At 40.5% G+C, this 27,245-nt stretch overlaps 1 long non-coding RNA gene across 2 annotated transcripts in view; it reads right to left on the bottom strand.

Moving 5' to 3' along the window:
• The window catches only part of LOC123580776, a 507,052-nt gene that overhangs the window by 142,409 nt on the left and 337,398 nt on the right, over positions 1 to 27,245 (bottom strand). Inside the window, exon 3 of one of the 2 annotated variants that reach the window (XR_006703452.1) lies at positions 19,678 to 19,804. The exons of the other annotated variant lie outside the window; for it this stretch is intronic. This is a non-coding gene — a long non-coding RNA (uncharacterized LOC123580776). The remainder of the gene's footprint in view (positions 1 to 19,677; positions 19,805 to 27,245) is intronic. 2 annotated transcript variants of the gene reach the window in all.

The raw sequence follows: 27,245 nt of genomic DNA, 5'->3' as shown, positions 1-27,245 counted from the left end.
CATACAGACACGCACATGCGTACACACACTACAAATCACCATAAAGTTGTGTAGACATGAGTGCGTTGTTGAGTAGACAAAAGCTTTATAGGATAAAGTTATTTTTATCAAGGAGATAAAACTTGTATTGGACCTTAGATTTGATAGAATCAAGTAAAGCTAGTAGAAATTGGAGTGCTCAGGATGGAGAATGGATGAAGAACAACACATTTAAAGATGGAATGTCTTGGGGGCACCTGGATGGCTCAGTTGGTTGAGCGTCCAACTTCAGCTCACGTCATTGTCTCATGGTTCTTGGGTTTGAACCCCACATCGGTCTCTGTGCTGACAGTTCAGAGCCTGGAGCCTGCTTTGGATTCTGTGTCTCCCTCTCTCTTTGCCCCTTCTCTGCTCCTGCTCTCTCTCTCCCTCTCAAAAATAAATAAACATTAAAAAAAAAAAGATGGAATGTCTTGGCTGTCAAATGATTCTGGCTGTAGCTTAGGATCCAGAAAAGGATTAATGTAAGGACATGGTTGGGAATACAGACTAGAGGTAAATGGAGGAACACCAGGTACACTAGAAAAAGGAAGTGGGTCTTTATTCTAAAGGTGCAAATTGCTATGATAATTGAGTGTGAAAGAGTATTTGTTTTGCAAAGTAGGACTTAATGAAAACTGTACATTTGGAAGATTAATTTGGCTACTATATAGAATATGACCAATAGGGGAACAATATTAATAGGAAAGAAATTATTAAAAAAATTTTAATGTTTATTTATTTTTGAGAGAGAGAGAGAGAGACAGACAGAGCACGAGTGGGGGAGGAGCAGAGAGAGAGGGAGACACAGAATTGGAAGCAGGCTCCAGACTCTGAGCTGTCAGCACGGAGCCTGACACGGGGCTCGAAGTCACAAACCATGAGATCATGACCTGAGCCAAAGCCACTCAACCGACTGAGCCACCCAGGTGCCCCAGAAAGAAACTATTTTAGAAAACAAACAATAAACTAGGTATGAGGACGTAAAAGCCTGATTTGATTGGTAGCAAAGGAAAACAAAAAAGGTAAGATAAAGATTCAAGAAATGTTGCAAAAGAGATGAGAAGAATGTATTTCTGATGGACTTGATTAGTGGGGCTATAAAGAGAGAAGAAAGCAGTGAAAGGAACAATCCAAATGACAGCCCTACCTTAGTTTAAAGCTAGGTTCTCTTTTCTGCTTATTATGGATCTTTGATAAGAAATACAATTGCTGAGAAGTCTGTTTTGCTTGCTGTTTGCTATGAGCATTGTGAGGCCTTTCCTGAATGTAACCCGCTGTGTAGTAGAATGGGTTGTAAACCTTCCTAAATGTAATGGAATGAGTGGTTGTACATAAACTAACCGGCGTTTCTCGCTTCTGTAAACCTGCTTGCTTAGCACATTCCTCACCTATCCCCTTCCCCTTTTTTTTTTTTTTCTCTCCCACCACAAGTAACGGACAAAGCCTTCCCGCCAAAGGACAGACAAAGGACGCCCAATCAGAAAACCACAAATGTCCGTACTTTAAAATCGACTAATCAGGCCCCTCATAATTTGAAACCTCACCTATGCTGTTTGTCCCTGTCTATAAAAACCCTATACTAACTCTGATCGGGGCCTCTTGCGTCACCGGCGACGAGTGCGCAGAGGACCAGGTTCGAACCTGCAATAAACGACCCTTGCCGCTTGGCTTTGACTCACGACTCTGGTGGTCTTTTGTGGGAGGTTTTGGAACGTCGGGCATTACATTTGGAGGTCCCACCGAGACCTCCCCCGAGCCCACCAGACTTCTGATCAATGGGTCGTATCTGATTCGGATCGGTAAGTAAGCCGGCTCTAACGTTCTTCCTTTTCTCTCTGATCTGTGCTTCTTCTCTGGAGAACCGGTTCTGTCTGGAAGCTGGTGTGACCCTGGCGGACGCGCTATAGGGCACCCAGCCGGGGTCAGTTGGAGACGTCCACTGACATCTGGGGGCCTCCTTGGCCCATCTGGGGACCTGTTCGGTCCATCTGGGGCTGCTTGGCCCATCTGGGGACCTGTTCGGTCCATCAGGGGACCTGTTCGGTCCATCTGGGGCTGCTTGGCCCATCTGGGGACCTGCTCGGTACATCTGGGGGCTGCTTGGCCCATCTGGATTCTTTTCTGTGGGCTGCTTACGCCCAACGCGCCTGCGAACTAAATACTTTCATTTTCTTTATGAACCTCCAGAGTGCTAAAAAAATATCTCTAGGCGTCTAAAAAAAAAAAAAAAAGAAGAAGAAAAACCATCTAGGCATGCCAATTGTTACCGGTATTTTGATGTGATGTATGTCTGTGTGTCTGTCTGTTGAATGGAATGATTGTTGGGAGTCAGGGGCACGCGCCTGACTTACCCTATGTGTAGTCCCACAGCATAAGCTACGGGATTCGAGTGGGCTCTAACCCGATTTCCGCGGTGATCCTCATACGGCTTAAGGCGGTCAAAATCTTTTTGATCCGAGCAGGGGGTTTATACCTGCCCGCCCATGCTAAGAGGCACCTAAGTTCCCGCGAGGGACGCGGACGGGCGAGTACGCGAGTGCTTCTTTGTCAGTCTAAAGAGTGCTTCTTTGTCAGTCTAAATGTATTGTCACCCCGGGGCCCTTGTAATTACCGCCGTAACCCTTTCTGTCGGGCTAGCCAAGAAAGTTGGAACCGCTGCGAAAGATTTTTGTTAGTTCTTGTTTTTCTTTCATGGGTCGGATGTTTTATTGGAATTAAGTGTTTTCTCGGCTGATCAGAATTAATTATTCCATCCTTTGCTTCTCTCTCCTCCTTTCTCAGCTCCCTGCGGCTTTCCTTCCCGCCCCCTGGCCAGCGGCGCCCCCCCTTCTCCTCTCCTCTTCCTCAGAATTATAATATGGGCCAAACGCAGAGCACCCCTTTCTCCCTCCTTCTCGCCAACTTCAGGGACGTAAAAGCTAGAGGACACAGCTTAAGCCTAGACATTCACAAAAGGAAGTTAATTACCTATTGCCGCTCTGAATGGCCCACCTTTGGGGTTAATTGGCCTACAGAGGGAACCTTCTGCCTCCCTGTGGTCCTTAAAGTAAAATCAAAAATTTTCCTACCAGGGAAAGAAGGTCACTCGGATCAGATTCCCTATATTCTGGTGTGGCAAGATTTAGTAAAAAACCCTCCCAAGCCGCCAACTCCAGCTGCACCCTTTGATCTCCCCGACAACCAAGATTTACCTTTCCTTGACCCTCCCCCTTATCAGGTTCCTCCTCGCACTCCGCAAGCTGCCCTTATCCCTGCTGCGCCGGCAGAGCCTCCCATAGCCCAGCCCATAGGAGAACTGGAGAATAGAGAGGCTCAACCCGCGCCCATGCTTAGTGGGGGCGAAGTCCAAGGGCCGGCTGGACATACCCGTAGGCGGGCCCCACGTGAGCCAGGACTCCGCCTTCCTGACTCCACCGTAGCTTTACCCTTACGGGAAATAGGGCCTCCCGATGATACGGGGAATCCCCAACTTCAATACTGGCCCTTCTCTACTAGTGACCTATATAACTGGAAAACCCAGAATGCCCGATTTTCTGACAACCCTAAAGATTTAATAAGTCTCTTAGACAGCGTTATGTTTACTCACCAACCCACCTGGGATGATTGTCAGCAGCTCCTCCGAATCCTGTTCACTACCGAGGAGCGAGAAAGAATTCAATTGGAAGCAAGAAAGCTGGTTCCTGGAGATGACGGCCAACCCACTGCTAACCTTGATCTCATTAACGCAGCTTTTCCCTTGACCCGACCCCCACAGGATGGCTGGGACTACAACACGGCAGAAGGTAGGGGACGGCTGCACATTTATCGCCAGACTCTAATGGCGGGTCTCCGGGCTGCTGCACGCAAGCCCACTAATTTGGCAAAAGTGTATTCAATAATACAAGGTAAGACAGAGAGCCCCGCCGCTTATTTAGAAAGATTAAGGGAAACCTTCAGACAGTATACCCCCATGAACCCCGAGGCCCCCGAAAATCAAGCTGCTGTTGTAATGGCCTTTGTAAATCAAGCAGCCACTGATATTAAAAAGAAACTCCAGAAGCTAGAGGACCTGGAGGGAAAACAGATTCAGGACTTACTCTGTATTGCCCAGCGTGTCTATAATAATAGAGAGACTCCAGAGGACAGGCAACTTAAAGCCACCGAGAAAATGACCAAAGTCCTGGCTACTGTTGTCCAAAAGCCCCTGGATAAACACAAGCCCCTAGATAAGGACCAATGCGCCTATTGCAAAGAAAAAGGCCACTGGGCCCGAGAATGCCCTAAAAAGAAAAAGCCACATCATGGTCAAAAACCGTGGCAGCCAAAAACTACACCTGCCCTCTTCACTCAAGATGCAGAATAGGGGGGACGGGGTTCGGATCCCCTCCCCGAACCTAGGGTAATGCTACAAGTGGAGGGGAACCCAGTTCAATTCTTAGTTGACACAGGGGCACAACATTCGGTCTTGATCAGACCCCATGGAAAAATTTCTGAAAAATCTTCCTGGGTCCAAGGGGCTACTGGAATAAAAAATATCCCTGGACCACCCAAAGAACTGTGGACCTAGGAAATGGGAAGGTTACCCGTTCCTTCCTAGTCATCCCTGACAGCCTGTGCCCCTTATTAGGAAGAGACTTACTCACTAAAATGGGGGCCCAGATTCATTTTACGCCAGGGGGCCCCCAAGTGACTGGCCCTCACAACCAACCCATTACCATACTTACTCTGAGATTAGAAGATGAATATCGACTCCATCAGGGGCCACCCTCACAAAGTCAAAACATAGAGCCCTGGCTCCAGCGGTTTCCAGAAGCATGGGCTGAAACCGGGGGTATGGGGTTGGCTAAACATCGCCCAGCTCTATTCATAGAGCTGAAACCGGGGGCAGATCCAGTTCGGGTCCGACAATACCCGATGTCAATGGAGGCCAAAAATGGCATCACACCACATATCCGTCGCCTCCTAGACTTAGGCATCTTGCGGCCCTGCCATTCAGCCTGGAACACCCCCCTGCTGCCCGTACGAAAACCTAACAGTGCAGACTACCGTCCGGTACAAGACCTGAGAGAAGTTAACCGCCGAGTCATGGACATACACCCAACAGTACCCAACCCCTATACCCTCCTAAGTGCCCTCAGCCCAGAAAAACAATGGTATACGGTCCTTGATTTAAAAGATGCTTTTTTCAGCCTGCCTCTGGCCCCCAAAAGCCAGGAGCTCTTCGCCTTCGAGTGGTCCGACCCTGAGAGAGGCATAAATGGGCAACTCACCTGGACCCGGCTCCCCCAAGGATTTAAAAACTCACCCACCTTGTTCGATGAGGCACTCCACGAGGATCTGGGTGAGTACCGGAATCAAAACCCCGAAGTGACTCTCTTACAGTACGTTGATGATCTTTTAATCACCGCTGAGACTGCCGAAGCTTGCTTGCAAGGCACCAAAAATCTCCTCCGGACACTTGGTGCCCTGGGGTACCGGGCTTCAGCAAAGAAAGCCCAAATTTGCAGATCCGAGGTAACCTACTTGGGCTATCTGTTAAGGGAAGGCCAACGATGGCTCACTGATGCACGGAAGGAAACCGTTCTCCGCATCCCCCGACCCACAACCCGAAGGCAGGTAAGAGAGTTTCTGGGATCAGCCGGGTTCTGCCGCCTGTGGATACCTCGGTTCGCCGAGATGGCTAAGCCTCTTTACTTGGTCACCCGAGAACAGGCGCCCTTTGAGTGGACAGAGGAAATTGAGCGGGCTTTCCAGCAAATTAAACTCGCCCTGTTGTCGGCACCAGCCTTAGGGCTCCCCGATATCTCCAAACCCTTTCATCTCTTCGTAGATGAAAATAAAGGGGTAGCCAAAGCAGTGCTGACGCAACTCCTTGGCCCATGGCCCAGGCCCGTTGCCTATCTTTCGAAAAGACTGGACCCAGTAGCGGCTGGCTGGCCCCCTTGCCTCCGTATGATCGCTGCTACAGCTCTAATGGTAAAGGATGCTGATAAGTTAACTATGGGACAAGAGTTACATATCACAACCCCTCATGCCATCGAGGGAGTCCTCAAACAACCTCCTGACCGATGGATTAGTAACGCCCGACTGGTTCACTACCAGGGACTATTATTAAATCCCCTCAGAATCATTTATGCTCCCACCCGAACACTAAACCCTGCCTCCCTGTTACCAGACCCGGACTTAGATACCCCTCTCCATGACTGCACTGAGATATTGGCACAGGTTCATGGAGCTCGGGAAGATTTACAGGATCATCCGCTGCCGGACGCCGAAGTTACCTGGTTCACTGACGGCAGCAGCTTTATACATCAGGGTCAAAGGTACGCGGGGGCAGCAGTCACAACTGAAACTGAGACTGTTTGGGCAGAGCCTTTGCCAGCTGGCACCTCTGCCCAACGAGCTGAACTTGTGGCCTTAACCAAGGCACTGACTTTGGGAAAAGATAAGAGACTAAATGTGTACACCGATAGCAGATATGCTTTTGCTACGGCCCACATACATGGAGCTATATACAGAGAGAGGGGACTGTTAACTGCAGAGGGGAAAACCATCAAAAACAAAGAAGAAATATTGGCTCTTTTAAAGGCACTCTGGCTGCCTAAACGACTAGCCATAATACATTGCCCAGGCCACCAAAAACCGATCACACCGGTGGCCAGAGGAAATAATCTGGCTGACCAGGTAGCCCGAGAGGTGGCCTTACAGGTGGACTGTGCTTTAATGACCACCCTACCAGACCCCGGTTCAGCTAGTTTACCAGAAAGTCCCACCTACACTAAAAAAGACCTAGACTGGATCCAAAAATTGCCTATGACTCAGTGCCTTAACGGATGGTGGAGAGCAGCAGACTGTAGCATAATCCTCCCAGAGGAAATGGGAAATAAAGTTTTATCCAAGATGCACCGAGCCACTCATATGGGCACGAGAAAAATGCAAGATTTAATAAGACATGCTAGGATCACCATCAAAGACTCTAGGACAAAAATCGAACAGATAGTTACTAGCTGTAAAGCTTGCCAACTAGCTAACGCCACCAACCACGGGAAAAACCCTGGCTCAAGAACTCGCGGAACCAGGCCGGGAGCCTATTGGGAAGTAGACTTCACCGAGGTAAAGCCTGGAAAATATGGATACAAATATCTGCTAGTGTTTATAGATACCTTTTCAGGATGGACAGAGGCCTTCCCCACCAAGCATGAGACTGCGCAGATAGTAGCAAAGAAAATGTTGGAAGACATCATGCCCAGGTACGGATTCCCTACCCTAATAGGATCAGACAACGGACCAGCATTCATTTCAAAGGTAATACAAGGGATAGCGCAGTTTATTGGGGCCGATTGGAAACTACATTGTGCATATAGACCCCAAAGTTCAGGACAGGTAGAAAGAATGAATAGAACCCTAAAAGAGACCCTAACCAAATTGACCATGGAGACTGGCGCTAACTGGGTAGTCTTACTCCCCTACGTTCTGTTCAGGGTGCAGAACTCCCCTTACAAACTTGGATTAACCCCCTTTAAAATCATGTATGGAGTGCCCCCCCTTATAATTCCCAACCTATAGTCTAATGTGTTAACTGAATTTGATGATCATAAACTTCTTATTTCCCTGAGGGAACTCCAGCACACCCACCAGGAAGTTTGGCCCAGATTGAGAGCCATTTATGAGAACAGGCCCCCTCCTGAGCCGCATCACTACCGACCCGGAGATTGGGTATACGTGCGGAGACACCAGCAAGAGAACTCATTACTGCAGGGGCTCTAACTCTGGCCATCCTACTTCTCGCTCTCACATTCGGCCCCTGCATCATAAACAAAATTATTAATTTTGTCCAAGACAGGTTCAATGCTGTACAATTAATGGTCTTACGAACTCAGTACCAACCGCTCGAGACATTACAAATAGAAAACTGAAGATCCAAGATTGGCTCTTTAGGCACAAGAAAAAGGGGGGAATGAAAGGAACAATCCAAATGACAGCCCTACCTTAGTTTAAAGCTAGGTTCTCTTTTCTGCTTATTATGGATCTTTGATAAGAAATACAATTGCTGAGAAGTCTGTTTTGCTTGCTGTTTGCTATGAGCATTGTGAGACCTTTCCTGAATGTAACCCGCTGTGTAGTAGAATGGGTTGTAAACCTTCCTAAATGTAATGGAATGAGTGGTTGTACATAAACTAACCGGCGTTTCTCGCTTCTGTAAACCTGCTTGCTTAGCACATTCCTCACCTATCCCCTTCCCCTTTTTTTTTTTTTCTCTCCCACCACAAGTAACGGACAAAGCCTTCCCGCCAAAGGACAGACAAAGGACGCCCAATCAGAAAACCACAAATGTCCGTACTTTAAAATCGACTAATCAGGCCCCTCATAATTTGAAACCTCACCTATGCTGTTTGTCCCTGTCTATAAAAACCCTATACTAACTCTGATCGGGGCCTCTTGCGTCACCGGCGACGAGTGCGCAGAGGACCAGGTTCGAACCTGCAATAAACGACCCTTGCCGCTTGGCTTTGACTCACGACTCTGGTGGTCTTTTGTGGGAGGTTTTGGAACGTCGGGCATTACAGCAGGCAGAAAAAATTAAAGTGCATTTTTTTTAAAGGTAAAGTTGGAAAGGGAAATGAGGTTAGGACAAAGAGTGTTACTTTACCAAATCAAATTTATCTATACCCACGATCACCTTAATTATTATTCTTTTCTATCTTAAAAATATATTGATTCAAATTTTTCTCTAAAATTGTTTTTAAAATACATTGTCGTCTTTCTCCTATTTGTATATAAAATCATTACATTAAATTTAGAAACAATCTCTTAACACATTTTCCTAAACAGTGATTGGGTAAGCTAAAGAAAAAAAAAACACAGTTTCTCTTTAGACCACTTGGTCCCCCCATTAATTTATTCAATTATTAATAATCAAAAATGAGACTGGTATATTTTACAATTTGCCTAGAAAATTGATCTTTAATTTGTATAACATGGCAAATTAGGAAAGCATCAACTAGATTTCTGGAAGAAAGTTTTACCTAGTCAGCAAAAAACAAGATATCATGTATTATAAAAGCCTCTCTTTCAAAGCCATGAAAAAGATCAGGTTCATTAAATTTTTTGCACAGAGAAAACACATAGGAAATAAAATACAGTTTCATTGGGAATCTACTCCAAGAATTTTAATTTTTTGGCAAAATCATCCCAAGGCTACCTACAAATGCCTAGCTGAACTTGAGTTGAGTGGAAAACGACAATTACCAATATGTATTTCATCAACATAAGAACAAAAATTTTCCCTTACTTCCTTTCCCCCAAAGTCATGGGGGCAATGTACTAATGATAGAGACACTCTGACTTACAAGATATTTGGGACATTTATTGACCCCTTGTTACATGCTAGCATGATGGGAGTGGGAAGCATGATATATCAATTCCACACTAGGAAACTTTCACAGAAGGCTTTGTGATCCAAATATCCTCTACAATCTAAAATGAAGTGTAATTCCTTTCTCCTTCTCATCACCATAACAACTACAACTTAAAACTCTAACTACCATGAACACACAAGACAACTACCAAGCTAACATGGTTTTACCTAGTAATTACAGGAAAGGTGAAAAATCCAAGATCTAACTCTGATTATGAATTTAAACGTAGTTTTAAGATGAAAGGTTAGAATATGGCATTGCTTATTGTTTTTAATGACATAGTGTTCAGATACTCTTGCATATATTTCTCTAAAGTCAATCTGTGTTTCATTTGTGTTTTCCTGCTCCACACATACCAACCTTCCCACTACACACCTGTATACCCCTTCAGTAATACTAAGAAGGTTTAAAAAATTGACATATCCTCCTACTCAGGAGCATGTTTGTTATACAAGGAAGCTCTTATTTTTCTCCTGGATTCAGCATGTCCTTGTATCGCTGCAATCTAGACTACTTGATAAGTTGGTGTCACACAGTGGGACTGGAAGCCACTGCATTTACGTCAATCTTTAAATTTCTGTTTGAAGATATGAGCATATTGTTCTAACATTAAACAAAAATTTCCCAATGAAAACTTTCCACAAAGGAGCTTCACTTGACAAATTTATACTTGAGGTCTTATTCTACCAGATTCTGAATTGGATATATATTTATGTCAACAATATACCAAACCCAGCTAGACTGAGATACGGTACTTGACTCCAAGAAATGGACAAAGTATATTTATTTTTTTTCCACCATATCAAATGCAGTATTAAATGCATATTGGATGGATGGAACTAGAGGGTATTACACTAAGAGAAATTAGTCAATCAGAGAAAGATAAATATCATATGACTTCACACATATGAGGAATTTAAGAGACAAAACAGATGAACATAAGGGAAAGGAAGCAAAAATAATATAAAAACAGGGAGGAGAGAAAACATATGAGACTCTTAAATATGGAGAACAAACAGAGGGTTACAGGAGGGGTTGTGGGAGGGGGGGTGGGCTAAATGGGTAAGAGGCATTAAGGAATCTACTCCTGACATCATTGTTGCACTATATGCTAGCTAACTTGGATGAAAATTTAAAATTTAATTAATTAATTAATTAAAAATACATATTGGAATATGAGTAAATATTCACTAATTTTAAAAGACAAATTATTTTATTTTTTGGTCTAATGAAGAAGTAGTCTGGCATTACTCCAAATCAAGGAACATATTTCATGACCTCTAGGCATTCAAGGGGAAGAATTAGGAGACCGTTTCTGTATTTCCCTGATAAAGAAAACATTCTCTTTTCATTTTGTAATTTAGAAATCCACAGCAATAGTTTGATTTCAAATAGCAACCTAAATGGCAGCTCCATCTTCCAAATTCTGATTGCAGATGGCTGACATTCTAGTCAGTCTAGGAGAGAGCTCTGCATTTGTTAATTTGTAAAGGTCTCTATTAAATAGATCCTTTATTTTTTAAAAAAAAGTGCTGTCAAAATATTTTATGTTCTAATTATTGTTTTAATTATGAAAGTATAAGCATTCAATTGAATTCTGAAAATAATCACTCTTATATCTACACTCCCCCCTTCTCTACAAATTTATTTTTAAAAGTAATCTCTCTGAAAGCCAAACTAACACTAGAGATGTCACATCCATTAAACAAACCACATAACAAGTTTATTGTCTTGATTTCTAAAACTTTTGGAACCTTTAAATTATGAATCTATTAAAGAAATAAAAAGGAAGCAATAAAAGAGAAAGAACTTTGAGTCAGACACAAGTGGATTCTGTTCATGGCTCATTTACTGACTAGCTTTGAACCTGTAGGCAAGGGACTCTGGATTCCATTTTTCTCATGCATAAAATAAAAGTAATTGATTCTGCTTCATGAAGTGGTTGTATGAATTGATGTAATAATTTTTATGCAGTGACTAGTACAGGGCCTGACACATAATATCTACTCAATAAATGATAATGTCAACACCTTCAGGGAGGAGAGGATGGAGAGGAAGGATGAAAAAGAGGCAGAGGTATGAAGAGAAAGGATTTTCAACAGCACAGTTTTCTTCCTTAAGGAAATGGCACATACAGTCTCTCTGTCTCAAAATAAATAAATAAAATGTTTTAAAATGAGGAGGGGGATGGTGCCTGGGTGGCTCAGTCGGTTGAGTGTCCAACTCTTGGTTTAGGCTCAGGTCATAATCTCACTGTTTGTGTGTTCAAGCCCTGCACCAGGCTCTGTGCTGATGGTGCAGAGCCTGATTGGAATATTCTCTCTCTCTCTCTCTCCCTCCCCTGCTCATGTGCTCGCTCTCTCTCTCTCTCTCTCTCTCTCAAAATAAATACATAAAAAGAAAAAGAAAAAGAAATAGCATAAGTGGTCTGGTCACAGGCAGATAACTGTGGAGCTCAATACCTGGTCAGTATTTAGATGTGACTTAAGTGACCAAGTGAGTAAATGGAAGAAGAGAAAAAACAACAACAACAACAACGACGACAAACCTTAAAAGACAAAGAAAAGGAAGAGCAAGTAATAGAAAAAAAAAGAAAACAAATTACTCAGTAACTCTGAGTGTGCTGAGCACACTCACATACATGTGGGACAATTAAAGAAGGTACAGGGGTGCCTGGGTGGCTCAGTTGGTTAAGCATCTAACTTCAGCTCAGGTCATGATCTCATGGTTGGTAGGTTTGAGTCCCGTATCGGGCTCTGTGCTGACAGTTTGGAGCCTGGAGCCTGCTTCAGATTCTGTCTCCCTCTCTCTCTACCCCTTCTCCACTTATGCTCGCTCTCTCTCTCTTTCTCTCTTCAAAAATAAATAATATTTTAAAAATTAAAAAAAAAATAAAGAAGGTACAAACTACAGGTCAGTGTGCCACCTGCCACCACCATCAGTAAATGTTAGCACATGTAGATTTGCTTAAATGCAGTTTGAAAGACTGAACTGGATAACTGGGACTCAAACAATGCCTGAGAACCATTTACCAAATTAAAGCAACTTGTCTCTACTTATAAAGCCATAGGTGAGGTGAGGCAGCCACACACATGAGTGCCAGAACCTTTCCACATTCTCTATGGATGTGCATGTAGTACTTCAGTCTTTGTTGTCCCAGTCCTAAATTCAAGGTATGAAAAAGCCATGGGGGAAAAGTAGTATTTATGCCCTGGTTTTATTTAATCTATTTTCTCCCAGTTAAAAATTGGTATTTGTGAGCCTATATGCCCTTTATTTCCATTGTATAAACATGAACCTAAAAAAAAAAATAGATCATCTCATAGTGGACTATAGAAAGTGCCCTCAAAATGCAGTGGTTTAAGAAGGGAAGAAAGAATGACATTTATAATTTCTCACAAACCCAGGTTATTATAACCATATATTCTCAATGACCACTCTCCCCTTAAGAAATTAAGGTGCCATAAACGTTGATGATGGTTTTGGATCCTGGAATCTAAATTTATTATTATTATCTCAGAATATAGAAATACTTATGACTTGGGTAACAGCTGTAATTCGTAGATGATTTTCAAATGAGCTAAATACAGTGAGTTGGAGAAAATAAATTATGAACACATGCAAATATGTGTAGACAATTCAACTCACTGGGTTTCAAGTGAGGTTTGATTTTTCTGGAATTTTTTTAAATTGTATCTCATTTATTTAATGAATTATTTCTAATTTTCTGAGGTGCTTGCCATTACACTGGTTCGTGTTATATAATTTCATAATGAACATACGAAAATATTACGTTTTATCAACTACATTAATTAGAGCCAGGCTCTTGTTAAGGTAATATAATTCATCCACTTTATTAGGAATGAACCAGTTATTTATGCCACTGATTTTTGCTGAACAATATTCTTCTAGGTCCGCATTTAACTACATGCATCTAAAAAACATGGCAATTCGTGTACAGATATTTGGATAGAAAATTTCAAAGTATGTTTTGTAGAGTATACATAGATTCTTCTATAGACACAGACTCTTGACTCTAATAAAGTACAATGCATAAGAGGCAAACAATTCAATTCATTACTGATATATTCTTTTAGACCACTGCCAGTGTGATGTCCCATAGAGTCTTTAGACTGGAGATTTTGCTTTCACTCTCAATTATTAGTGAGGTTTCTGAGAACTTTGAGTCATGCACTGTGCTAGGTCCTGATGCTGCTTGAGAGGAATAAGACAAAACTGGCCCTCAGGAACTTACAAGTTAGTCGAGGAAGCTAGAAAAATAAAGAAGGAAATAAGTTATGCTTACAATGATAGAAATCTGAATAGAAGAGGAGGCAGAAAAGTATTTCCTACTATGTAAGCATACAGGAAGAATAGGAAGGGCATACCATAATGAGCTGCATTACAAAAAATAAAAGAAAATGATAAATTTGGAGAATTTCAAGTGGTTGTGTTTGCCTTCTGAATGGGATGCCAGAGAGTATAATGTAATGGAAAGTTGGAAATAGTAAGCAAGACGAGACCATGGATAGCCTCATGTGCCATACTAAAAAGTTTGGAGTTTTAAAAGGTTTTGAACAGGGGAGTGAACATTACATTACTTATTTTTTTTAAAAAGCTCCCTCTAGAGGCATCTGGGTGGCTTAGTTGGTTGGGCAACCAACTTCACTCAGGTCATGATCTCACAGATCCTAAGTTTGAGCCCCGCATAGGGCTCTGTGCTGACAGCTCAGAGCCTGGAGCCTGTTTCAGATTCTGTGTCTCCCTCTCTCTCTCTGCCCCTCCCCTACTCATGTTCTATCTCTCTCTTTTAAGAGTAAATGAACGTTACAATTTTTTTTTTTTTTAAATCCCTCTAGAGGCAGTGGAGAATTTGTGTTAAGGAAGTACAAGACTGCTGATCCGATGAGTGAGAGAACATTGAAGAATCCAGGAGCAAAAAGGTAAAGGCCTAGAAACAAAGCACTAATTGTAGGAATGCAATGAGAAAACAGGTAAGAGAGAGTTAGAGGAAAGACATCTAGGTTGAAACCTGAGTTTAGAGCTTACAGATTGGGTGGAGGCTCATGACAGAAATATCAGAGTGTGGAGGAAAATCTCTTCAGTTTTGACTTCTTGAATTTGAGGTTCCTGTATAATATCCAGCCAGAGATGCCCATAGACAACTAGGTATATGGAAGTAATAACAAATTTTCCTGCATTTGAACACCTTAAATTATTTCTGTGGTGGTACACATCTCTGGGAAGCAGATATAGGGAATGGTTAGGGAGCTCTCTCAAATTCACACTTAAACAATAAAAAGCCAAATCTAAATGGAAGTTGTTGAGGACAAATATGACACCCAGAAGGTAGTTAACCTTGTCCACCAGAAAGAAAACAGAGGCACTGGCAAGAGGTATATTGTAGAGTCAGCTCTGGGTCAAACTGAGTCAGGTCCCAGCTCTAGTATTTACTGCTGTATGAGGTTAGACAGTTGACCCTCAATTACTTTGTCTGTAAAGTAAGGATAGTAATATCAAACTCAGGTTTTTTGAAATAAATATTTTAGATCATGTACATAAAGTACCAGTATAGAGCCTTCAGCTGCCTAAAAATATTATCTAAACCTAATCACTGTGGTTAGTTCACAATTTCAGACCAGCGGTTTCCTTCTTGATGAAGGCTGCCTACAGGACAGACACCTTTCACACAAGGTCTGGCATGTTCATGACCGTGAAAGGCAAAAGTTGAGCTGTGACTAGATGAGTGGCAAAAACAGGTAGCTGACAGATGGCTCTTTCTTCCCCCAGATTCTGTTTCTTAGCTTTTCATAGAACTCCAATTGGTTTGTCGAATCTAGAAAAAGATGGAAGAATGATGTGCTCCTCGACACCATCCAACAGCATTTTGAAACTGCATCGTCACCTTTAATCTTTGTCCCTGACATAAATGAAAGCATTATTGCAGAGGTTTATGTGGTATTTGTACATACTTTTCTAACTAGGGATTCTATCATTCCTTCCCCCCACCATCTAAGGTGAGAACTACTTTAATAAGGACTGTACACAGAGCCTCTCCCAACATACCTCTCAAAACACACAAACAAACAAACAAACAAACAAACAAGTAAAAAGGGAACTGTTCAGAGGGGAAGGGAAGAAGGAGACTTGGAAGCTCAGCTGAAATAAGCCCATTATGTAAGTGCTGGAGTATGCCACTGAGACCTTCTCAAGACAGCACAGACATTGGCTCTCCTGCTGCTCTGCCTTGACATTTCATTCACTAGCTGGCTGTGTCCTTGGGAAAAAATATATAGACAACAGAAGGATCTTTATCTGCCTTTCATGCTTAACCTAAAAGAGAAATGTGTGGCATATAAGATGTGGGATAAAGTTCAAAGATGTCACTTGGATAGTTTTTTCATCAATTTTTAAAAGCATTAATTTCAGGGCACCTGGGTGGCTGTTGGTTGGGCGGCCAACTTTGACTCAGGTCATGATCTCACAGCTTGTGAGTTTGAGCCTCATGTCGGTCTCTGTGGTGACAGTTCAGAGTCGGCAGCCTGCTTCAGATTCTGTGTCTCCCTCTCTCTCTGCCCCTCCCCTGCTCACGCTCTGTCTCTGTCTCTCAAAAATAAATAAACATTAAAAAAAAGTTAAAACCATTAGTTTCAAAAAGTCCATGCTGTGCACGAACACATCACTAATTTACCTAGCCCCTTGCATGTCTTTGTAACAAAATGGTTATAAATATGTTTATCTAGGAGGAAATACGTGAATCATGTCCCCTTTATACCAAAAAACTGAAAAATGGGAATAATTTCTTCTCTACAAACCCTCATTTCCTATAATCATGGTGCAGTGCTAAACCATAAATCTAGTGTTTTGGTCTTTGTTGGGAGGTGGTTTTATAGCAATATGTTCTAAAGCCCACTCCCGGGAGTTCTTAGAAACCAGTTCATACCTCCTGACTCCTATTTGCAGTAACTCTTGAGGAAACACTTCTGAAGTTTAGACCCTTTCTAAATAACAATCTGTTGTCCACTTATAAGAAACACCAGTTTTGAGGACACCAAAAGAAGTTCCAGAGGAAACATATGGACATCAGGAAATTATGTTCCCTTTTGATCATGAACAAGTCATCTGCAAGTGTCCCTTGAGAGGTGAGATTGGCCCAGGACTTCATTTTCAAAGAAAATTGATGGAGCATTAAAGCCAAGAGCATCTGGGACCAACTAGACAACCCAATCAGCCTATCTTTGCATGAACTATGACAGATACCAAATGTAATTCCAAAAAACATCAAAGCAATTGCCTGTGGATTCTGCCAAAAAAGGAAAATGCTGCCAGTGAAAAAGAGCATTCCTAGCTTAGCAGTTGGAACTCCAAAATGCTTTTTTAAAGTGAAGAAAAATAGAACCACAAGGATAGGGTGGTCAGCAATAGTTCAGGGAATATAAAGTGAAGATATTCAATAAAATGTATTTGATAGTCATATTATAAATCTTCCTTTGCCTACTTGGATATTTCACATACAACAAAAATGCTTCGATATTAGTCAGTATATCCTATTCAATCACACAACTTTTATTTAATATATTTGCTTTAAGAGTCAAGGGAAGATAGTGATTAGGGAAAAGTTGTATGTGTTAGATGATTTATATATATTATTTAGTCTATGTATTTGCCCCAAGAAAAAAAAACTCAGTGATCTCTTCAAAAAGGGAATTCTTGAAACTAAAATGGTTGAAAAAAAATCAAAGCCACTCAGAGCCACAGTCTCCAAAAGGGCTTAGAGCTCCTCCCATGGTATTCCCCATTCAAGACAGAGTCTTCCTCTTGCACATTTGTAAAAATGGGGACTTCCCTGGTCATAAGATTGTTCATACCACCATTGCATAACCCTCATTATTAGAAAGCATTTCCCAAATATTTCTTGCTAACTTCTATGCACCCATTCTAACTGTGCTATAGGATGAAACAAAGACCAGGGCTGCTGATCCCTCCACATAATCCCCTCATTTGAAGTATGAGGTGACAAGAACCATGGCTTCACAATTTTTCTTTTTTTCTAGACAAATCTTCAACTTACATAACCATACCTTGGGTAACTCTTGACCTTCAACATCCTGATGAGCTCCCTTTCCATCTTTAAGAATTTAGTGAGGGCTCAGGTCTAGGTAACTTAGATAACTGAATATAATAAATATAATAAATATAGATAACTGAATATAATAAATATGGTGAAAAGCTCAGGTGCAGTCTGCTAAAATGGATTGGATTTATTGTTTGGTTGACTATGTCTTTGAGGTATTGCTATGTTGACCAGCATCAACTGTGTCCTGTGTGTTCTAGGATATATAAATCTGATGTGCAAGCTTGAGAGTGTTTGTGGGGCCTTTGTAGACTCATGGGTGGCTTCTTCCCATTCTTAGAATGCCCTAAACTTGCCTAAAGCTCACCCTACACTCATCTCAACATCACCTTGGGCATAGCCCATCCTCACTCCAGGCTCATTTCACTTCATTCTAATCCCAATTCAACCTTATTCCAACCTCACACTTACCTGCATTAGGAAAGGCATGTATAAACTTTATCTTATTGTTATAATGCATCTGAAATGGTCCAATACACAATCATGAGATTGGGTATCTAGAAGTGAACTCAGTGTGCAGATGCAGTAGAATCAACATGGAAAACAGAGAGAATATTACTGCATTTGATTAAGAAACAATATTTTATGAAGGTAACCAAAGTTTGCATTAGCTTTCTGTACAGTGGTAACATGCCCATAATGAATCCATAATCAACCTAAATGATGAAGTCTTTTTCACAATAGCATGTTAAAACACAATTTGCAAGTGAGCATATAATAAATGATATTAAATGATGGCATACAAATACTTTAGGGTAATATAGCCCAGGGCTTAATTTATAAAAAAAAAAAGAAAAAGAAAAAGAAAAAGAAAACAGAATGAGCAATTTAACCCTATATATACTTTCATGGTAACTAATTCAGTCTATTATTTCTTAACACACCTCTCACTTATCCAGTAGACCATTACTTCATTTGTGGGTTAATGGTTTTGATTCTTATTAAAACACTTGAGAAAAATAGAGCATTAAGTTTCCTGGTGTAGCTAGGAGAGGAAGTTTCAACAGAGAATGAAAGAGAAACATAAAGAAGAACACTAAATATCTGGAGTAAAATGAGTAGAAATTCTACTAAACAGGAGGTTGAAAGTGCTAAACAAAGCCTTACTGGATCCAGTGTTCTTTAGAGTTAACTCCATTGATGACCAAGGTTAAACCTCCTTTCAACACTCCTTGAGCTGCCTGGAGAGGCAGATGATAATTTCCACATTCTTGAAAGACACCATGCCTCTCCAAAGGTAAAAGTTTCAGAATCTAGCCACTGGAGAGGAAATATGCCCATCTTTCACTCTTGTAGGTTCCTGGGTATTACTGGGGCACATGCATGCATGTGCACACACACACACACACACAATTTGAATAATATAAACTATGTTGACTAATTTTTAAGATTCTTGTTTCATACAAGTTGGTTTTTCCTTTTTATTAGCTTCTGATGTGGAAAGGCCCTAAGGATAAAGGAGTAAAGGTAGAGGGGTTCTGAGGACTAAGGGGTATAGTATAGGGGTATAGGGACTAAGAGTTCATAATCAAGGCAAGATTACAAACCAGAAGTATGTAGTACAACAGGCTATGGATTTACACTCAGGATTTATCAAGCAATAGAAGCCAAAGGATCAGATTGGATTAATTTTACAGTGGAGACACTTTGTAGAAATATTCATTCAATGGTCTAGTCCAACTCTCCTTGAATTGCCTCAGTTTGATTGTCACATTGCAAATCCCTAATAACTATCATGTAGCTCATTCCATCAAGAGAATTATTTAGATTAATACCTGGTTGCAGGAATTAGATCCTACCAACAACAGTAATAAACACAGGAGGGAAACTCCCTCATCACTGTGAGGAAAATACATAGAGAAAACTCCTGTCTTATACAGATGCTTTGTTTTTCACTGAGATGTGAATATATTTATATGCACAACTTCCAACAGGGGTCATTGTATCTGCAGTGGTAGAAAACAGAAAATAGAAAAGTCAATCTTCTTTATTTTCTATTTCTGAAAGCACAGCTCAGATTGCTGTGAAGCCTTACTTCCTGGTTACTTCTAGATGCTCAGAATTGAGCTGTGTGTCTATGTCAAGCATGATGAGATATGATGTGATATGATGAGAGAGGCTCACCCCATGATGTGACATGATGCCATGGCCCATCACTCAGAGATGCACGTAATGATACATACATGCCTTCTGCATTCCATGATCCAGTCAGCAAAAGAGCAGAGTCAAATGTCACTGAGCTTTGCAATCTCTGTGGTAAATAAACAAGGAAGGGAAGGAGAGCGTTGTAGAAATGATTTACTCAATGCTTAATACACAGAAAAATCACCACTATCTAAAAGCAACCATACAAATTAGCAGTAAAGGAAAACAGCTGGACCTGAAGCTCTGCAGCATGGCTAGTGAGAACAAGGGCCTATGACACTGTGACCTTTGGCCTCCTGCCATTCTTTAACCGCATACCAGGTGTGCAGACATGTCTCTGTACAGAGACTGTATTTGTGGAATCCTTGAGTGCTACATCTGGTGAGCTCCTAACCTGTGGATCCCTAGGGAATTTAACGTGCCTTAAATAACATTTCAAGAGTTTGCATTTCAGTTTGCTTGCAGGTTGGTTTCTGTTAAGGGCCAAGTCCTGAAAATTATAATTTACCCTCAGTGTTACACTTTGATGAAAAAGAGTCCCTGAATTCATTGCTGCCTTAGTGACACAAATGTCATCTCCTAAGCCAAAAAGTTTTCATGGGAATCAGAATTAATAGTCTAGCCCAGCAAAGCTGGATAATGCAGAGATGCAGAGATCTATGTTTTGAGAGCAACTGAGTTGACTGAATTTTCTTAGTGTGGTCTACTTCCAAGAACTTTAGAAAGCCCCAAAGCATCACAGATAAAACTGATTTTTTTTTTCTGCTCAGTCTGGTCGGCAGTACTGGCAAGACCAACTGACAAATGCCAATTTAAAAAAAAATCCTGGGATTCCTGGGTGGCTTAGTCAGTTGAGTATCTGATTTCAGCTCAGGCCATGATCTTGCGGTTCGTGAGTTGGAGCCCCATGTCAGGCTCTGTGCTGACAGCTCAGAGCCTGGAGTCTGCTTTGGATTCTGTGTGCGTGTGTCTCTCTCTGCCCCTCCCCTGCTCGTGCTCTGTCTCTGTCTCTCAAATAAATAAACATTTTAAAAAAGTCCTTTGTTTCCCCCACTGAAATTTACTATTTGCACCACATCACTACACTTGTTTACTCTCTTTGTCCTTTGAAGTTTCTAGAATGTCCTGTTGGAACCTGATTTTGGTGCATCTTATTGCCTAAGAGTTTCAAAATACACTTCCCTCCTTCGGGCCATTTTCTCATGGGATTCTGGCATATGGACAGGTCTGTTGGTTCTTTTCCAAGCTGAATTTTATTTATTTATTCATTCTTATTTTGAGTATAGTTGATACACAATGTTGCATTATTTTTAGCTGTACAACCTAGTGATTCAACACGTTTACACATCATGCTTGGTCACCACAAGGGTAGCTACCTTCTGGTCCCATCCATTGTTATTATAGTATCATTGACTATATTCCCTGCACTGTTTCTTTTATTCCCATGACTTATTCATTCCATGAGCCAAGCTGAACTTTTTACCTTGATGATTTCAGAAACAAACAATTGGCCTATTGATAATGGTTTCCCATCATTTCAGGAGAGCTGATTAAAAAAAAAAAAAAAACCTTCATCTAGATTATGGTTATGCATTAATACTTTCAGTGGTTTATTTTGAGTATCTTCCACTTTATAAAATTCAGATATCAATCAAAGGATAATATTCTAGAAGCATATCTGAGAATCATACATTTCATATCATCATTGTATGGTTGAAAGTTCTGTTCCAACTTGCTTCTAGGGTACACAAGGTTCTGACAGTTGAACCAAAGACACATCTAATCATACTTCAAATAGAGCTGAGAGATTCTGCATTATGAAGCAACATTAAATAAACTTCCCTTTTTATTTCACTTTCAAGGTCAAACATATTCTTCTAATAAGGACAGAAGAGTCATGGACCAACTGATTTCTTCACTTAATTGTATGTGACTATTGCTTTTAGAAAACTGTTTTAGGTTTGCTTCATTGATCAAGACTCTCAGAAAAAATGTACAAAACAGTCTGTTCCATGTGTTCCCTACAATAATGAAATAATAAAAGCCTCCAGTAGATGAACAATGAAGTTTTCCAAATACTCTGTGAAATCAAAATACCAATTCCTTCTAGCTTCCTCTTGGATCACAAATTTTAAGATAGATCATTTCACCATAGGAATCCAACACAGTTTGATCAGCATAGTTGCTAAATATTTCCAAAATAGGAAAGCAAATGAAAGATGACAATAAATGTAAATTAGAGGTATCCTGTTGAATCATCAAAGCGTTCCTTTTAGCTTAAGAATTACTAGCATCCCAAATTACTGCAGTGACTGCTGCTGTCTACCTTGATTACCTCTTCACACAAATAGTATTTTCACTTTAAAAGTTATATATGAACAGCAAGCCCATGGAAAACTTAGCAATGTGCAAGGCTTTAAAAGGAAAATGACAAGCTTCCATTTTCTCTTCAGTGGTTATATTGTAAATAAAGTATGTTGAATGATTCACTAGGCTTCTGATTCCAGTTACAGGGTTGGCTCTTGCCAAAACTGATGAAATATATCTTCCATTAACTACCACAGCACTCTGAAAGAAATGAACTCAAAATTCAGGTCAGAAAAATCATATTTATATTTCACCAGGTAATAAGGATAAGAGAATCCCTTGGATCCCTAGATGTCTGTGGAATTTTTTTTTCTCTAGGAAGAAGATAGCTGTGATAATATAGTACTCATAAATAACACAAAAGGGTACATATGTAAAAACTAAGGTTCTTAAAATACAAGTAATTTATTCAGTTAGCAATTAGTGGAACCAGTTGAGATTTATCTGCAAAGCCATTTTCTAAGAGTAAAACATTTTGCACCCCCCACTCAGATATTAAAACATTAAACATTACTTAAGTGGGCATCATGAGACCTGGGTCTGAATCCATGCTCTAATGAAAACTGAGGGGTGTGTGGTAACTGTGTCTAAGCCTTCATTCCTTACCCATTCCTTACCCAAAACATAAAATATGCTAATACCCACCTTAGAGGTAAAGATAAAATAATTTAATATACATAAAAATTCTTGACAACCAATATACAAGTATTTCTAGCTATTATTCTTTATGGAGCCTCACTTTGTTATTTGTAAACTGAAACAGCTGTATCAGACAACTGATTTTCTACTTTGTGATTTAGCAATTTCATTACTTCTGTCCTGACTTGAGTAACATTGGTCCCCATGCCTAATCCAGTGATGGCTCAAAGAAGAGCTCAATTCTAAAAAATCATTAATACCAGATCAAGTTCAGCAAATAGAAATGGCATTGAGCAAATCAATTCCATTGTACAAGCAATGAGCATCTGCTCTCAGAAATGGCTACAGCATTCATTACTTTATTCATTCATTCAGTAAATCTCATTTAGTATATACTGTGTGCCAGTCTTACTCATGGGTGGTAAAAACAAAAACAAAACAAAAAACAAAAAAAACCTCCACTTACTTTGCATTCTAGGAGAGAAAAATGCTAATAAACAAATAAAAATATAATGTCAGGTAATGATAAGGGTTATAGACAAATTTAGAAAGCAGCAGGACAAAAAGAAAGAGAATGACTGGGACTATATTCAAATGTGTGAAGAAATAAGGCCTATCAGAGAAGGTAAAAAATTGAGCAGAGAACTAAATAAAGTGAGCAGTAGAGCCATTTGAAAATCTAGAGGTAAAGCATCTGGGGCAAAAGAAATATCAACCAGAAAAGCCATCATATATAAGATTGGTGTGCTCAAGAAAGAGCAGGAAGACAACATGGCTGGAAGGGAAGAGGTGGGAGAAGGCTGGGAGACAAGGTTGTGCAATGGACAAGGGCCAGTTCAGGTAGGACTTCCTTGCTTCCTGTTCTGGAGTGGAAATCTTCTATTAACTGTGGTCTTCATCCAGAAGATCTTTAAGTGCAGAAATTACATACAATGGTTTATATTCCAAAAATCCACTGGCTGCCGTATGGAGAAAAGCCTAAAGAGGAAGTAAGAATGGAAGCAAAGAGAGCAGGAAAGAGACTAGGTGAGGAATGGTAGTTTAAACCAGCATGTTGTTGTTCAAAGGTTGGTCAGGGATATGTGATGATGACTTACTGAAGTGCTGTCCACAGAGTAAGAATGAATACGGAGAATCAAAGAATGATTCCAGGGTTGCCACTTATCAAGGTGGGGCATGGAAGGAGGACATGTGGCCAAGATGATATTGTCCACCTGCTTGTACTGCCATTTGTGCATCTTCTCTCCTGATTTCAGCTCAGATCTGCTCAAGTATCTTGCTTCCTGCCAGGCTTTCTCAAAATTGCCAGGTACGACTACTTTGACCTCTTTCCTATATTAAGCCATGATCAGACCTCAGGCTGAATGGGAAGAGAGCATAGAAAGAAATACTCTGGAGATGCAAAAACAGTTATTGGTATTTCAACATAAGTAAAAAACTCTCAAAGTTGACCAAAAGGGACAATCAGTCAAAAGGAATTAACTGAGCATCTACCGTATGCTTTACCTTGTTTTAGGTGTCATTGGAAATTTAGTAAAGGGATCAAATGTTAATTGCTCAGAAATTAAAACTGAGTTGGAAAGCCGTGAAGTATGAAAAATACAATTTCAAACAAAGTTAAAAATTACAACAACAAAAAAACACTTAAGAATTTAGTGTAGAAAAAGTTATCTGAGGTCCTACCTGATAGTACCTAGCAGAGTGACTGGCATGCAGTACTCCTAATAATTTCTAAAAATTATCAATGCTTGAATTAGTTAATTTACTAATGGAATCAAACTAGTTTAGATTGCATTATGTAAGGGGGGACTTAAGAAAAAATTAAATTTATACAGTAAGATAATCTGTGCCAAAAAAACTCATAAAAATGTATAAAACAGGTCAATTATTAGAATAATGAGTTCCAGAAAAGAGCATCATGCTATTTAATTAAAGAAACAATATGCAAGAACCAGTCTTTTGCTCATTCTATCCTTATACCGCCTCATCAACATACAAAGTTTTATCTTTTCTACTCAGTTCAACTCCTCCCATTAGATAGATTTTTCCATGAAAGGAGATAAGACCCCTCTGGGATTTCTGTGAGCAGAGAGACAAAAAGCAGCATGCACTGGCTTCCCTTTACCCACTGAGCCTCACTGCCACCCAGGTTGGAGAAGCTAGGGTTCTGCTGCTGAGAATCTCAGGCAGGTGGAGAGGGCAGTCTTCCCTGAGTCTCCCTGAGAGGATGTAGTCCTTTCTATCTGGTTGGCAATTTTGAATATTCAAGACCATCTGAGATAAAATCAGAAAACTTATTTCCTGGAGAAGCTTTAATCCTTGGTATCTCTTCTATGGCCTAAAAGAGAAAAGCCAGAGCTATTTACCAGATTGTCAACTTCCTCTCTAAACTGATTTTATCTGCGCCCTCAACTTTAAATCAAATAACATAAGAAATGGACCACAAGTGGACTGGCTTAAAGGTGAACCTGAGACACAAAATAGTTTAGCTGACAGGAGGAATTCACCTACATAATCTCTGCTACCCTGCATGCTAGGATTTTGAAGTAGATCCGTGGTCACTTATACAAACAGCAGGGGTTTCTGACACTTTCCATGAAAAGGCAGAGTATACTCCACATTTCTTTCCCTTTGTTGCCATCATACCATAGCAGGCTGTTAATATCAATTTGATTAAGGAAAAGACTGGCTTCCCTGACAATCTACTTTCATTTCTTCAAATGGAGTGACTTATTTGCAAGCACTCTGTTTCAGGAAAGCCCCCAAATAGTGTCCTCCCTGTGAGACCCATCAGGAGCCTCAGATTCTACCCCATTTACAAGGTTAGATTCTATATTTAATCTCCACAGTACAATTGAGCAACCTGGGGAAATTCACCAGTTTATCAAAGGGAAAGCAAAAAGCTGAAGAAAATACTTTTCAATACATATCAAATGGACAATTTTACTTTCTCTGAAGTCAACAGAAAACTTATCTTCCAGATGGTCAAATAAGACCTCTCCTGTATTTGCTAGGAGAGCCACTCTATTCAGACATCTCATCCCCTTCTCTCTGTGCCCTGACAAACTAAAATTAGCTTTTGCACCAGAGAGTTTCCCTTTATTCATGGGAAGACCCAGCTATGGCCCCTAAAGGCATTTTAAGGTATAAGTCTTTGGTGGGATATTTTTTCTTCCTCCTTTATGGTGGAAAGTTGGGAAAGGTCTTGCCTGCATGTACAGAAGCCTCTCCAAGGAGTCAGATAATATTCTACTATGTGGAGAAGGCCTTCATGTCAGCTTTTACTTCACCTCTTGACAGCCAGGACCAGAAAGAAGATGTCTGCCTCACTGAGATGATTAAGTGGCTGTGAGCAGATGCTCTAGTGTTGGAATGGAACTGGCTTTTCTCAAGTATGTTCTCAGAGCAGAGAGATGAAGGATATGGTAAACTGACCCCAAAGGAAAAAAAAGCTAAAAATAACTTTCCAGCAATTTTTCTAGCACCCAGGTTCTGTTTAGAAACACAAACACATTCACAAATACATATAAACACATCCCCCACCCCACCCACATGCAAATGTGATTTAAATGCAATATCAAGGTTGCAGGTTCTCCAAAATAAGATAGGCTTTCTTTTTAAACCAGTTGCAAAAAAGCAGCATTCTACTTTTTTCATCATGCAAAAGCACTCTCAAGGCATTAATATTGACAGGCAATTATGGGTATTGTCAAAGAAAAATCACTCAGGACCAGATGAGCAGACAGACGTTGATTTTATTCTGATACCACTAATCACCAGCAATAGGAGGTAGAGAACAGTTCAAGCATAAATACTTAGCTTTGCTGATAGAAAAGGTGGAAGGTTTTTAAGCACTGGGGTGAGTTAGTAGAAAAGTACTGGAGATTGTGGGCAAGAGTTCGACCAATCGGATATGTCTAGTATATTGAGTTATTCATGAGTTTGCAACTGTTTTTCTCTGTGATTATGTCATCTGTGTTTGCTAATTGGTGCCCATCGAAGTTAGGCTTCTGGCATGCAGAGACGGAGATGGAGTACTAACTCCTTGTGTTCACATTTCAAAGAAATAGTTCCTAGGTCCTTAAGAAACACTTTTCCTGGGTTGTAAACTTGCAAGAGGCTGAGAGAAGATTTACATCTTCAAGGGGCAAGGAAAGAATTTACAATGGCAAGTTTTCTAAAGTATTTTTGATTACCTAAAAGCTTAACTACTAATTGCCTACTATTGACCTGATCAATTATATAGTTGATTAACACATACTTTGTATGGTATACACATATATAAATTATATACTGTATTCTTACAATAAAGTTAGCTAAAGAAAATTACAAGGAAAAGAGAATACATTTAAAGTACTGTACTGTCTTTATCCAAAAATATCTGTGTATAAGTGGACCTGTGCCGTTCAAACCCATGTCGCTCAACGGTCAACTATGTATATTTCTCTCAATTGGTGGATTCATATGTCATATTTCTTTTTTTTTTCCAGAATAACTTCTTATCAAATCAGACTGTATAAGAGAAATACTCTAAATGTCAA

This window comes from Leopardus geoffroyi, chromosome A3 (genome assembly GCF_018350155.1).
Source record: "Leopardus geoffroyi isolate Oge1 chromosome A3, O.geoffroyi_Oge1_pat1.0, whole genome shotgun sequence".
In the NCBI taxonomy this organism is placed as follows: Eukaryota; Metazoa; Chordata; class Mammalia; order Carnivora; family Felidae; genus Leopardus; species Leopardus geoffroyi.
Note: the sequence above shows the minus strand (reverse complement) of the source record. Positions and strands in the feature narration are given on the sequence as shown.